Genomic DNA, 12491 nt, shown 5'->3' with positions numbered 1-12491 from the left:
CGAGGAGAATAATGGGTTATTTCTCTCTCTCCGTGGGAGGAAAAATGCTCAGCCGTTTGTGAAAACTTTGGCCTTGCACCAAGCGTTTCAAATTCAAAAGGTTCTTGGGGGACTCTTTTGAGAGTATGCATATTCAGAAGGAGACGTCACTCACCTTAATTGCAGCACGTTGCCTTCAAAAGCAGTTTTTCTATTATCTTCCTTCTGAAGCCTCTGTAACAGCATTTTGTCCGTTTCTCCTCCCATGGCTTCTTGTTGCCGGGTGGCTGAAGCAAGGGGCTGGAAACTTGAAAGCCTTCTTTCTGCCTCTCCTTCATTGGAAAGATCAATCAAATCATTTGTAGGGAATGCTCTGAATTTCATTTTCATTTTCCCTTTCTTCTTTTTCGGCATTGTTTCAGACAATTAATCAGCATTCCGTAGTCGCAAAAATAATCATTTGTCTAAACTAGCCTAGAAGTCTAATCATCAAAGTAACAAGCAAGGAAAAAGCCATAAATCAATCCAAGCCATCTTCCTGCTACCACGTGTCAGGGTGGCAATTCATCCCATTCCGCTTTGGGTAATTGCACCTTGATTAGAGATGGGACCGTGGCTTTTTTCTTGGAGTATACTTTAAGAAAATAAACCTGAGATATATTCTAATAAACACATTTTATTATAAAGAAGTAAAAACAGTCTTACTAGCTAATGATTACATCTTGGCAACGTTCCTGCCGTACCTCTTGGCTTGCGAACAAAGAAAGTTAGAAGAAAGTGAAAGAATGTGGACATGCGCAGTAACTTCTGAGATAAGAGTCTGTCTACCGTAAATCTCAGAATGGGAGCCCAGCTGACAAATACAAAAATGCAGTGAGAAACAGCTCATAACAAACAAGATTCCTAAACCATCAAATAAAATATTCTCTTTTTTATTACAATGTTATAAATACGACATTATCACAGTAGCTATCAATATTTTTTATCAATTCAGGATACGTGAGAAGAGAAAACAAAAGAAAATAAAAGCTCAGCATATGTATTTTTGTCTAATTTCAGATTTCTTTGAGTACAAACTATAATTCTGAATATAATTATCTAAGAAATGAAATAATAACAGTAACAATGGTGCACAATGGATAAGATACGGAATTTAAAAAGTATCAAATTTACGACTTAGGTATTTTAACTGCAACATTTAATGGGTTCTTTAAAGATATCTTGGAGTTTATTATGAGCAAGTCAAATATTTTTAAGTGTACTTTGATTTGCATTTTTGCCTTTTCTCACTACTCAACAATAAAAGATTGCAGAGTAATTCATGTTGAAGATCGGCTTTCAAAAATGTAGCTTTCTCACTGTAACACTTCAACAATTTTAAAAAGGTTGTTCAAAGTAATTTATCTTAAAACATGTCAAAATTCTTTAAAGTGAAGACTTCTTTATTAACAGTCATTTTCAATTTGAAATTAACTTTGATATGTTGCCCTTCCTGTACTGGTTTCTGACTTGGAATGAATAGCAGGAATCCATAAATCATAAATTCAGACCAAAAGCTTGTTATCCATTGCAGATATTTGTTAAAGAAAAACAGATTTCAATTTAACTCATACACACACGCACACACGCACACACACACACAATTGCTATCATCAACAAAAGCCAATCTCAACAACTGTTCTATATCATGTCTGCCTTATTTTGAAAAGAGGTTAAAACAGAATGCATATCCTTGATAGTTTAGATTAGTTGCAAAACTTTCTGCAACATTTGAAAAGAAAACAGCCTCTGCTTGTGTACAGTACTCCATCCAAACAAACTCTGATGAATATGACAATATATTTTGGGTAATCAAAAAAGAGCCTTGATAGTACAGGGGTTTAAGGCACCCTGTTATTAAGCTGGTTATTAAGACCAGCTGCCTGCAATTACTGCAGGGTTCGAATCTCGCCTTGACTCAGCCTTCCATCCTTTCTAAGGTAGGTAAATTGAGGACCCAGTTGTGGGGGCAATAAGCTGACTTTGTATAAATATACAAAAGGATGAAGGCTATTGCTGAGCACATTGTAAGCCGCCCTGAGTCTTCGGAGAAGGGCGGCATATAAATCAAATTAAAAAAAAAATAATAATCAGAGAAACATTCATCTGATTTATTATTTTTTTATGTCTAGGCCATTCAAATCCTATAAGTCATAATTAATGTAGCTCTTAAATTGTTTAGTCTTCTGTAGTAACACTTGATAAAGGCTTTGGCATGGCAGTGTCTACACAAAACTGTTAGTGCAGACTTATATGGTATTATGACCATCTAACCATTTGAAGATCTCCAGTGAGTTCTTGAGCATAGAGCAATCTATGTCAATACTTGACTCCTCATACTGAAGAAGCTTTTTGTGACATTTAGATCAAAACTGTTTGCCATTTTAATCCATTGGTTTTTCTCCTGATTTGGGTGCTGTTTAATTGAAAACGGTTTTCTTATATTTTGTCCTGGTCAATTTTATAACCATTTATTAAGTATTGTAAGCTGCTTAGAAACAAGCAAACAAATATATTCCATGTATACATCATGAAAATGCTTACACTTTTTCTTTATAAGACTTCAAAAGAGTATCAGAATTAAAATACCAATCTCCCATCAATAAACTCTGAACAAGTATCTGAATTTTAATTCTGAACCTCTGTCCCTATTCTGAACTATATTTGCTAAAGGTTAATTGGTGTCCTTTCACTGAAATTAGCATTTTGTGTGTTTGGGACACTTCATTTAGAACTGCACAAATCTTTTTCCATTGCCTTAAGATCATAAATGCGCCATTACCAAGAAGATTCTGTTCATTAGATACGGGAATTTAATCAATCAATAAGAAGATAAATGAGAAAGAAGGCACAAATAATGAAGAATCTTAAACAGAAAAACCTGGACAAGTTGTGCCAATGATGATATAAAAAGAAAGTTTAGAAGCATGACACTATGGGTAGTTTTGCATATACAGTAGTGGTCAAAATTGTGGAAACCTTTTGGGAAAAGTGTATTTTCTAAAACTAGCTAATAACACCACTTTTTTATTTTTTTAGGAGTAGTACCATAAAGTTATATATCAATGGAAAGATAATTTAATCAAGAATGTAATGCAGTAACTTGTATGAAAGATTTGGTATTAGAATAGCAGTTACGGTATAAAGAAGAAAAATGAAAAATTATCACCATAGAAAAAATGAGATATAAAAAAAATTATCACATCAGTTAATACTTAGTTGGGTAACCTTTAGCATGAATTATGGCCTTACAACGTCTTCCCATGGAGTGAACCAAGTCTTTTAGTTCTGCAGCTGTTATAATGTGAAACCAAGATTGAATTATTGTTTCTATTAACTGGGTTTTATTGCTGGGTTGCTTCTGACTAACAAGTTTCTTTAGTCGACTCCATAGATTTTCAATTGGGGTAAGGTCTGGGCTATTTCCAGGCCATTCCAGCAGTGGAATATGATTATCTTGAAAATTCAAAAAAAAAAAAAAAAAGTGGTGTTATTAGCCATTAAACAATACACTTTTCCCAAAAGGTTTCCACAATTTTGGCCACTACTGTATTTTAAAAATACAATAAAAAAAACCATATTAAAAATCTTCCATGGAATACAAACTCAGTTTCCTCAAGATTGATGGATATTTAGAACTATATGTACAGCTTATCAATATTTGAACATTATTTTTTCTTTCCTTTTTTTCAGCAAAAGACAAAACAAAAGACTTCTTGAGCAATCTGATCACATGTTCTGAAAAGAATTTTATGTTACCCCTCTAATGAATGGTTTAAAGGCTTTAAGGTAGTTTTTGTTGTAATTTATACCCTAATTCTTAATTTTTGATGTTTTGAGTTATTAATATTTGTATAACATTGAAATATTACTATGATATTCAGATTTTTGTTTGCACACTTAGGTTACCACTGGTATTATTGTTTATTTGCTTAATAAGTAAACAAATACATAAATAAATAAGATTGTCTGAGGTTACCATTATAAAGAAAATAAAGACTTCTTTTTAAAGTGGAGGAATCCACCAAATCAAGAAAGATGATCAAGATTCTCAAATGTAGTAGACTGACTCATTCAATTTTGAGGTAAGGGAGCTAATGTCTATTACATCCAAATTTTATTGGAGGGGAGCTCCCAAAAAGCTATTTAGCCTAAAATTAATAAGCTGAACCTTTGAAGACAATAGCTCTCCAAATTAATAGAAAATGTACTTGCTACTATGCACCCTGAGACTAAAGTTGCAAACATGAGCATCCATGGAGAAGTTAATGAGGTGCAGATGGCAAACATGCATGCCAATATACAATATGCAATTATGCAAATATACTTGTTCTAGTTTCAGAATTTGGTATTTTGTTCTTATATCAGACATTGGGATGCAAATTTCCAAACACAGCATTTCCATGAAGACACCGGTGAGAACATATCATCATTTATGGATCACTGTAGTTTGCTGCAGATGCTATTGGTTGCAAATAAATTGTGAATGACAAGATCCTATATAGATCTCTTTCATTTGCATCTATAAAACGTATATCAGTATATAGAGTATAAATTTCTTCTGGAGTGGCTATTTCTTTATTCAAAGATAAAATAGATAATTTATAATAAGACCAAACAACAGTAATTATTTTAGTAATTAAGAAATAAAACAAGTGGAGTTACTCCTATGGTTAATATGGAAACATGACACATTGACCCTATTTTCAAAACATTGAAAAACAAAATAGGTTGTAATTTGATTAAAATATCAGTCTTAATATGAAAAAATAGTATCCCATGCCATCTGGAATTCATAAACCATTCAATTGGTTTAGTTGTTAGGACTGCAATCCAAGGATAGTTCCATACAGGTTTTGTATGATTCTCAGTTTGGGTCCTTATTAAATTATTATGAACTCTAATACTTCTAGCTACTGACAATTTACTTGCTTTATTTAATCAAATGCATTTATTATAAATGTTCAACTTCAATGGACTCTTGGAATTAGTAACTTTGATGTTTCATAATTTGGCATTAATAGAATGACTCCATGGTGAACCTGGAATTCTGAAAATGCACAAATATTTTCACTTTCTCCTTTCAGGATTTGCATGTAAATTAGGAAAACTCTGTAATACTACTTGAGGCCTATCTTCTGATAACCTTTAAAGATTGACTCCTTCTAAATCATTAGAGAAAACCCAAACAAGTTAAACTCGGTTGCTAGAAAATACTCGTTCTGTACTTGAACAATTGCCTCTTTTGATTCATTAAAAAAAGAGAGAAGAGGAGGAGGAAAGAAGGAGAAAGAGAACTCTTTATGTTAAATTGCTTTTATGAAGATCATGCTGTTACAGAGAATAGAGCCTTTTTTAAATAATAACTTAGTAAGACTATATACATCTTTTAGAGATGCTATTCGTTATTTTATTGCAGCATTTCAAAGGATTCATTTTTCTATTGTATTTAAAGATAATACTTTTATTATACATATTAAAATAAAGGATTGATGTATATAAAGAGAGGATCTTTCTTCTGGAATAAAATTATGTGACGGCCTTTAAGATTAGGGACTTTTGAGTTGGGAGGGGGGAATTGAACTCACTGAGCTTCAAAAACCACTTTCAAAAGCAATTCTGGTTCAGAACAAGCTTAAGTACCCATCTCTAGTTTTTTTGCAAACAACTCTTGACAATGAAGAATGTGAAAGTATCAGTGCCCATCAGAAGTGAGAAACTGAAGGGACATAAAGAGATTTGAAAGATGAGAATTTAATTGTGAAAAGTAAAATTGGAAATATAGGATCTTGTGGTAAAATGCATGACTTATTTGTAAAAATAAGATGGAATATAAATTAATAAAATAAGAGTACAAGTAATATTACTGGAGCATAATAGGTTTAGTAGTCATTCTTTTACTATTACAAATGCTTTAATCTGGCTTTTCTTGAATGTAACTAATTCCCCAAAACAAATGTGAACTCATCATTACTATTCACAGTTTAGAACTCATAAATCAAAGGCTGGAGTTAACCAAGATATAGAATGAATTCTAACCTATGGGGGAAAGCAGCTTATATTTTAAGCTACTCAGACTCATTTAGATGATCGGTGTAGACATGTGATGGATGAATAAATAAATAAAATAAATAATTCTTGTTGTTCAGACATGTAATGCTATAATGTCAAGTGAGTAACTGGAGCAAATAGGAGTATACTAACTTCAGAGTTCCTTTACTGTACTCCCTGTCTTCCATACTATCTTCTATAGAAGACATTTATTTTAAACTCTTGGAAAATGATGATAAACATCTGGTTTCAGTTCAACAAGATAAAAAAAGTGTTGAGTGTTATTATTTGAATGGAAAACATCAAGAAATCTTAGGGCTATAGAATACTCTGTGGGTTGGAGAAGGGGCAACTGACGGTGTGGGTGAGGAGAAGGTAGAGAAAGAGAAGGCCATTTCTTTACTGTTGGCAAGAAAATAAGATAGATACCTTATTTATTTCCCCAGACACAGACATTTATCTTTTGTTCATATGGAAAGTCTCAACAGAGAAATCCCTTACAATGGGATTTTGGTGGTTTCTTTGTTTTCTTGTGCCTTCAGATCAGTGTTGACTGCTGACAACATACCGAACATGTCCTTGAAATTTTCTTGCTATGGTTTATAAAAAATGTTTTATCAATGTCTGTTTCCTAAGGCTGAAAGTGTGTAAGTGGCCCAAGGTCACCCAACTGGATTTGTGACTAAGGTGAGACTAGAATTCAGTCCCCTGAATTCTAGCCTTATGCCTTAACCACTACACCAAACTCTCTTTCCAGTAGTTAGTCATAAACACACACACACACACACACACACACACACACACACACACACACACACACACACACAAGTGTATATATAATGTGGAAAACAACAAAAATGATTGAGAAGAGAAATAACATATTCAGCTTTAATCTCAGCAACTGTAGATCTAACATACATTTCAATTCTGAAGAGGGTGTGTTTTTTAAAGCTTGAACTGATAACTTCTTTGTCATGGGAGATCTTGGAATAGTCCAGACATACTCATTGTTCCCTGTAAAAGAAATGTATCATTTCTGCCAATGATGAGATTACCCTGGAAAAATGAGGGTTTTGTAGGCCTGGGATAACAGAATTTATATGCATCTGTCTATTGATGAATAAGTACATTGAAAAGGCCATGCTGATGTCATTGAGATCAATGCTAATGAATAGACTTCAGTTGACACAGAGCAATTTCACAGGTGAGAACTAAAAATTCTAGTTACTTGCAAGCAGTTCAATAAAATACAGTTGACTTAGGAGACCTCTCTTTGAATGCTATTTATTTTCTCATTCAATTTAGAATCAAGATTCAGAGTTCATCGGTAAACTGACATGGCTGTTACTGGTAATAAAAGCTTATGTCATCCACCAGAGATTTTAGAAGAAATTTGCTTCCATAATTTTTATCAAATGGAAAGACCCACTAAGTGGCAATCAGCGCTATATGTTGTCATTTCCAGAAACACAAACTGGAATGTAATTAGTCACTGATATTTCTGGAATTTGCAGTGTAGATGTTCAAACAAAACTGCAATGTATATTTCAAGTGAAAATGCATATTGTCAGGCATTCATTTGTGCACCACTTTAAAAAAAAAGAAATGCTTTATTTTGTTATTGGAAACATTTTTAAAAAGAGTATATACAGTTTGTGAAAATGGCATCAAAGTGTCTTTTCTTATTTTGATGGTCATGAAAATACCATCAAAGTACTTATAAATCATCATGTACCATTTTTTAAAACATGCCATACTGTTAAAGAGAAAAGAAAATTTTAAAAAATTATAATTTAACAGGTTAAGCAAATTCAGTTTTGTCAGCTTCTAATTTAAATCAAACAATAGAATTTTGTACCTTTCAAAGATTATAATTTGAATTTGAGTTTAATTTTTTTTTTAAAAAATAACCTTTTATTTCTTTTATTATACTGTATATTTTGAGAAGTATCACTTGTAGCCTCTTGATTATTTGAATGATTTCCTCAGCACTTTCCAAAATTATGAATACTGGGCACAGAAATGAATGGATTATTCCTGTTATTCAGGGTTAAGCAGTTCATAGCCCAGATAATAGTTCATATTAACCCCATTTTCTGTGATTTATCAGGAATGATCAAAATTGGATCAATGCAACAGACAAACAAAATACATTTAGTAGTATGATTTTTGTTGTGTATATGTGTGTGCATATATAAATTGTAATATAGTAATTGTAATAACGTAGCACACATACACATTCAAAGTTGAATTTTGAAAAATTAAAAATGAAATTAGACAAGCAACATTTATAGTGGCAATGAGTTTTTTAATTAAGTTTCAATCAAGAAATTCTTCACAGAATAGAAACAATACAAATTTAAAAAAGGAAAAGGGAAGTAAAGAAATGTGATACATAAGTAAGCAACCCCCAATCTTTACAGCAGTTATACCTAAATATATTTATATTTTATCTTTCCTCTACAGTTATATGTGGCACCCTTCTTTTATTTATTTATTTATTTATTTGTTTAAATTTCTATACCGCCCTTCTCCAAATAGGACTCAGGGCGGTGCACAGCCTAAGTAAAAACAAAGCATACAAAATTTAAAAAACAGTATTAAAATAATTAGATATTCTGGCCGTAAATTAAAACAACCCAATTTAAAACCAATTTAAAATTTAGCTCAAGCCAGCCCAGCTAGTTGAAATAAATAAGTTTTCAGGGCCCGACGAAAAATCCAGAGGTCTGTTATTATACGTAACTCCGGGGGAAGGTTATTCCAGAGGGTGGGCGCCGTCACAGAGAAGGCTCTCCCCCTGGGGGTCGCCAGCCGACATTGTCTGGCGGACGGCACCCTGAGAAGGCCCACTCTGTGCGAGCGTACTGGCCGGTGGGAGGCTATTGGTGGCAGTAGGCGGTCTCGTAAGTACCCCGGCCCTAAGCCATGGAGCGCTTTAAAGGTGGTCACCAACACCTTGAAGCGCACCCGGAAGACTACCGGGAGACAGTGCAGCTCGCGCAGGAGAGGTGTACATGGGAGCGCCTCGTCGCCCCCATAATCCCCCGCGCGGCCGCATTCTGGACCAGCTGGAGCCTCCAGGTGCACCCCAGGGGGAGCCCCATGTAGAGAGTGTTGCAGTAGTCCAGGCGGGAAGTGACTAGTGCCTGAGTGACTGTGCGTAGAGAGTCCCGATCTAGAAAGGGGCGCAACTGGCGTATCAGGCGAACCTGATAAAAAGCCCCCCTGGCCACGGCCGTCAAATGGTCTTCTAAAGACAGCCGTGCGTCCAGGAGGACGCCCAAGTTGCGAGCCCTCTCCGTGGGGGCGAGTGATTCGCCCCCAATAGCCAGCGATGGCGTCAGCTGGCTATATCGGGACGCTGGAAGCCACAGCCACTCGGTCTTGGAGGGGTTGAGTCGGAGCCTGTTTCTCCCCATCCAGGCCCGCACGGCCTCCAGGCACTGGGACATCACTTCAAGGGCATCGTTGGGGTGGCCTGGGATGGAGATGTACAGCTGGGTGTCATCAGCGTACTGATGGAACTCCACCCCGAAGCCACGGATGATCTCACCCAGTGGCTTTACATAAATGTTGAACAGAAGGGGCGAGAGGACCGACCCTTGTGGCACCCCACAAGCAAGGTGCCTCGGGGTCGACCGCTGCCCTCCCCGTCAACACAGATTGCGACCGGTCAGAGAGATAGGAGGAGAACCACCGCAGAACGGTGCCCCCCACCCCCAACCCCGCCAACCGGTGCAACATGATACCATGGTCAATGGTATCAAAAGCCGCTGAGAGGTCTAACAGGACCAGGATAGAGGAGCAACCCCTATCCCGAGCCCTCCAGAGATCATCCACCAACGCGACCAATGCCGTTTCCGTGCTGTGCCCAGGTCGGAAGCCGGACTGGAGCGGGTCTAGATAGATAGTTTCATCCAGGTACCGGGGAAGCTGTTGTGCTACCACACTCTCAACAACCTTCGCAACAAAGCGAAGGTTGGAGACTGGACGATAGTTAGCCAAAACAGCCGGATCCAGAGAGGGCTTCTTGAGGAGGGGCCTCACAACCGCTTCTTTCAAAGCGGCCGGCAGGACCCCCTCACTCAAAGAAGCGTTAACAATCTTCTGGAGCCAGCCTCGTGTCACCTCCCGGGAAGCCAGTACCAACCAGGAGGAACACAGGTCCAATAAACATGTGGTCGCATTCAGCCGTCCCAGGACCCTGTCCATGTCCATGTCCATGTTTCATATTATACCCTTTGTAATCAAGCCCATGAATCATGAATCCACTCCCCCCCCCATTTTTCAGCCAAGTAGGTCTGTTAAACAACTTATTTTGTTTAGCCTACATGAAAATCCAAAAAGCAGAACAATTCTTGCATTATTTTTATAACTCTATAATTCTTGGATATACCATCACTGATATACTGTTCTTGGTCCCAAAGACTATACAGCTCTCCACATTGAAAAAAAAATGTTAAGCATCTCTGTGGTAACTAAGTAGGTTTCATCAATATCTTTGGAGTACTGGGTAATCAACTCAAAATAGGATAAAAGCAAAAACATGTCTTTAATCTCCAAACAGGTAGTTAAAATGTTTCAAGTATCCTGCAAGGCAAGCAAATTATTTGTGTTCCACAAATTGTCTTTTATGACAATGATCCTGGTTTTTGAGTCAATGGATATGTAACTGCTTTGGCTCAATATGTATTGCCAAATTGACGTGTTAGAAAGCATAATGGTACCATTATTAGCTGCCTTTTTTTAACTTTTGATGGCCATGAACTGGAAAGAAATCAATGCAAATGCATTAACTAAAAAGACTGGGCACAAATCAGAACCACCAGTGATGCATTAACACAATTAATGTTGGTATCAAACTCTAAAGCAGAACCAGTATTATTATGAGCTGCAAAGCATTCAGTGCTAATTATAAGACTGAAATAAAATGGGTTACACTTAGTTTCTCTCAAAGATATGCACATCCAAAAAGTCTGTTTGCTAACTGCAGAGGGAGAGATATTTCTCCTTGCTCTATCCCAATGCAAGCTAACATAAATCCATCATGGATTAGTTAGGAGAACATGAAATAGAAATGAGAGCTCCAATCAAAGGAAAACACAAAAGCAATGTTAAGAAATATTGGAAAATAGTAGAAGAAGCTCAGACAGATTGACACACAATGAAAACAGTTCAGTAGAGGGGAAACTCATTTGTCACTCCTACAAATGTGAGAGAAAGGTCAAGCTTTTATTTTGGCACTGCCAGTGGAACAAAGCAAACCGTCAAGAGGCTGCGTTCAGTCAGGGACTGGCAAGAAACCTGCCACTAAATTGGTTTAGGTTTTCACACTACTGACAATAACTGAGACAGATGATGTGCTCATCATATTACAGATGGGTCATGAGTTTCAATATTGGTATTGGGAGGTAGTTCTGTCGGGCCTGATGTTAGGTAGTGAAAACCCTTGAAAAACAAATCACGATGCCTAAAAGGAACAGCCAAGTTGGCACATCACAACAACAGACCCCCTTATAGGAGTCAGCAGGAGGATAATGCTGGCACCAGAAAGAATGAATGGGCAATTCTGCTTAGAAAACGCTCCAGCAAAGCCTGTTCTGTAGCTCAAAATCTCCAAGTTATAGAAATGAGAAAAAGCCACAACAAGAGCTTTGTCAAATCCATAGCACACTAAAGTGACCAATAAAGATAAAATTACTGTTGTGATACATTTGGATGAAGTACATACAATACTTGGTCAGAATATCATGAAACCATCCAGCTACGTATGCTGAGAAAGCTTTGCCAGTGTTAAAAGGTGAGATGAAATGCATGCACATTACAAGCACATGGATTGTATCATGGAAACCTGGTTGGGCTTGGAGGGAGGTGTCCCTTTGATAGAACTTTGCCCACCAGGTTTCCAGGTGCTGCACCAACCTAGAGCCCAGGGGAGGAGGGGTGGCGGTTGTTATTAGGGAGACCCTTAGTCTGCAAGAGGTCACTGCTCCTAGGATAGACGGGTGTGAGACCCTCCTCATGAAGTGGGGCCCACAGGGTCAGTTGGGCTTCTTGATTGTGTACCTGTCTCCCAGCTGCGTATCAACAGCCCTGCCCAGGCTGCTTGACGCCCTATTGGGGCTGGTGGTGGAGTTTCCCAGACTTCAATCTGCCATCCCTGGGTGGGGCGTCGGGGGTGGCTCGGAAGTTCATGGCCTTCATGGCAGCCATGGACCTGACTCAAATTGTTCAGGGCCCGACACATGAGGGGGGCCACACGCCCGATCTTGTTTTTGTCTCGGAGCAGTGGCGGGTGGAGTTCAGTGGGGGACTGACTTCTATTGATCCCCTGTCATGGACCGACCACCATCTTCTCCAGCTGGCTTCCAGTACGCCGCCCCTCCTCACTGGGAAGCGGAACCAACCATCTGGTTCCG

The 12491-nt window shown here is 37.5% G+C and overlaps 1 long non-coding RNA gene across 1 annotated transcript in view; it reads left to right on the top strand.

Moving 5' to 3' along the window:
* The window catches only part of LOC148115099 (uncharacterized), a 48457-nt gene extending 43946 nt beyond the window's left edge, over positions 1 to 4511 (top strand). Inside the window, exon 3 of the long non-coding RNA XR_015731889.1 lies at positions 3712 to 4511. This is a non-coding gene — a long non-coding RNA (uncharacterized LOC148115099). The remainder of the gene's footprint in view (positions 1 to 3711) is intronic.
* The last annotated feature ends 7980 nt before the right edge of the window (positions 4512 to 12491 follow it).

Source organism: Pantherophis guttatus, chromosome 2 (genome assembly GCF_059756535.1).
Source record: "Pantherophis guttatus breed Tessera chromosome 2, ASM5975653v1, whole genome shotgun sequence".
Lineage (NCBI taxonomy): Eukaryota > Metazoa > Chordata > Lepidosauria > Squamata > Colubridae > Pantherophis > Pantherophis guttatus.
This window is presented reverse-complemented; position numbering and strand designations above follow the sequence as displayed.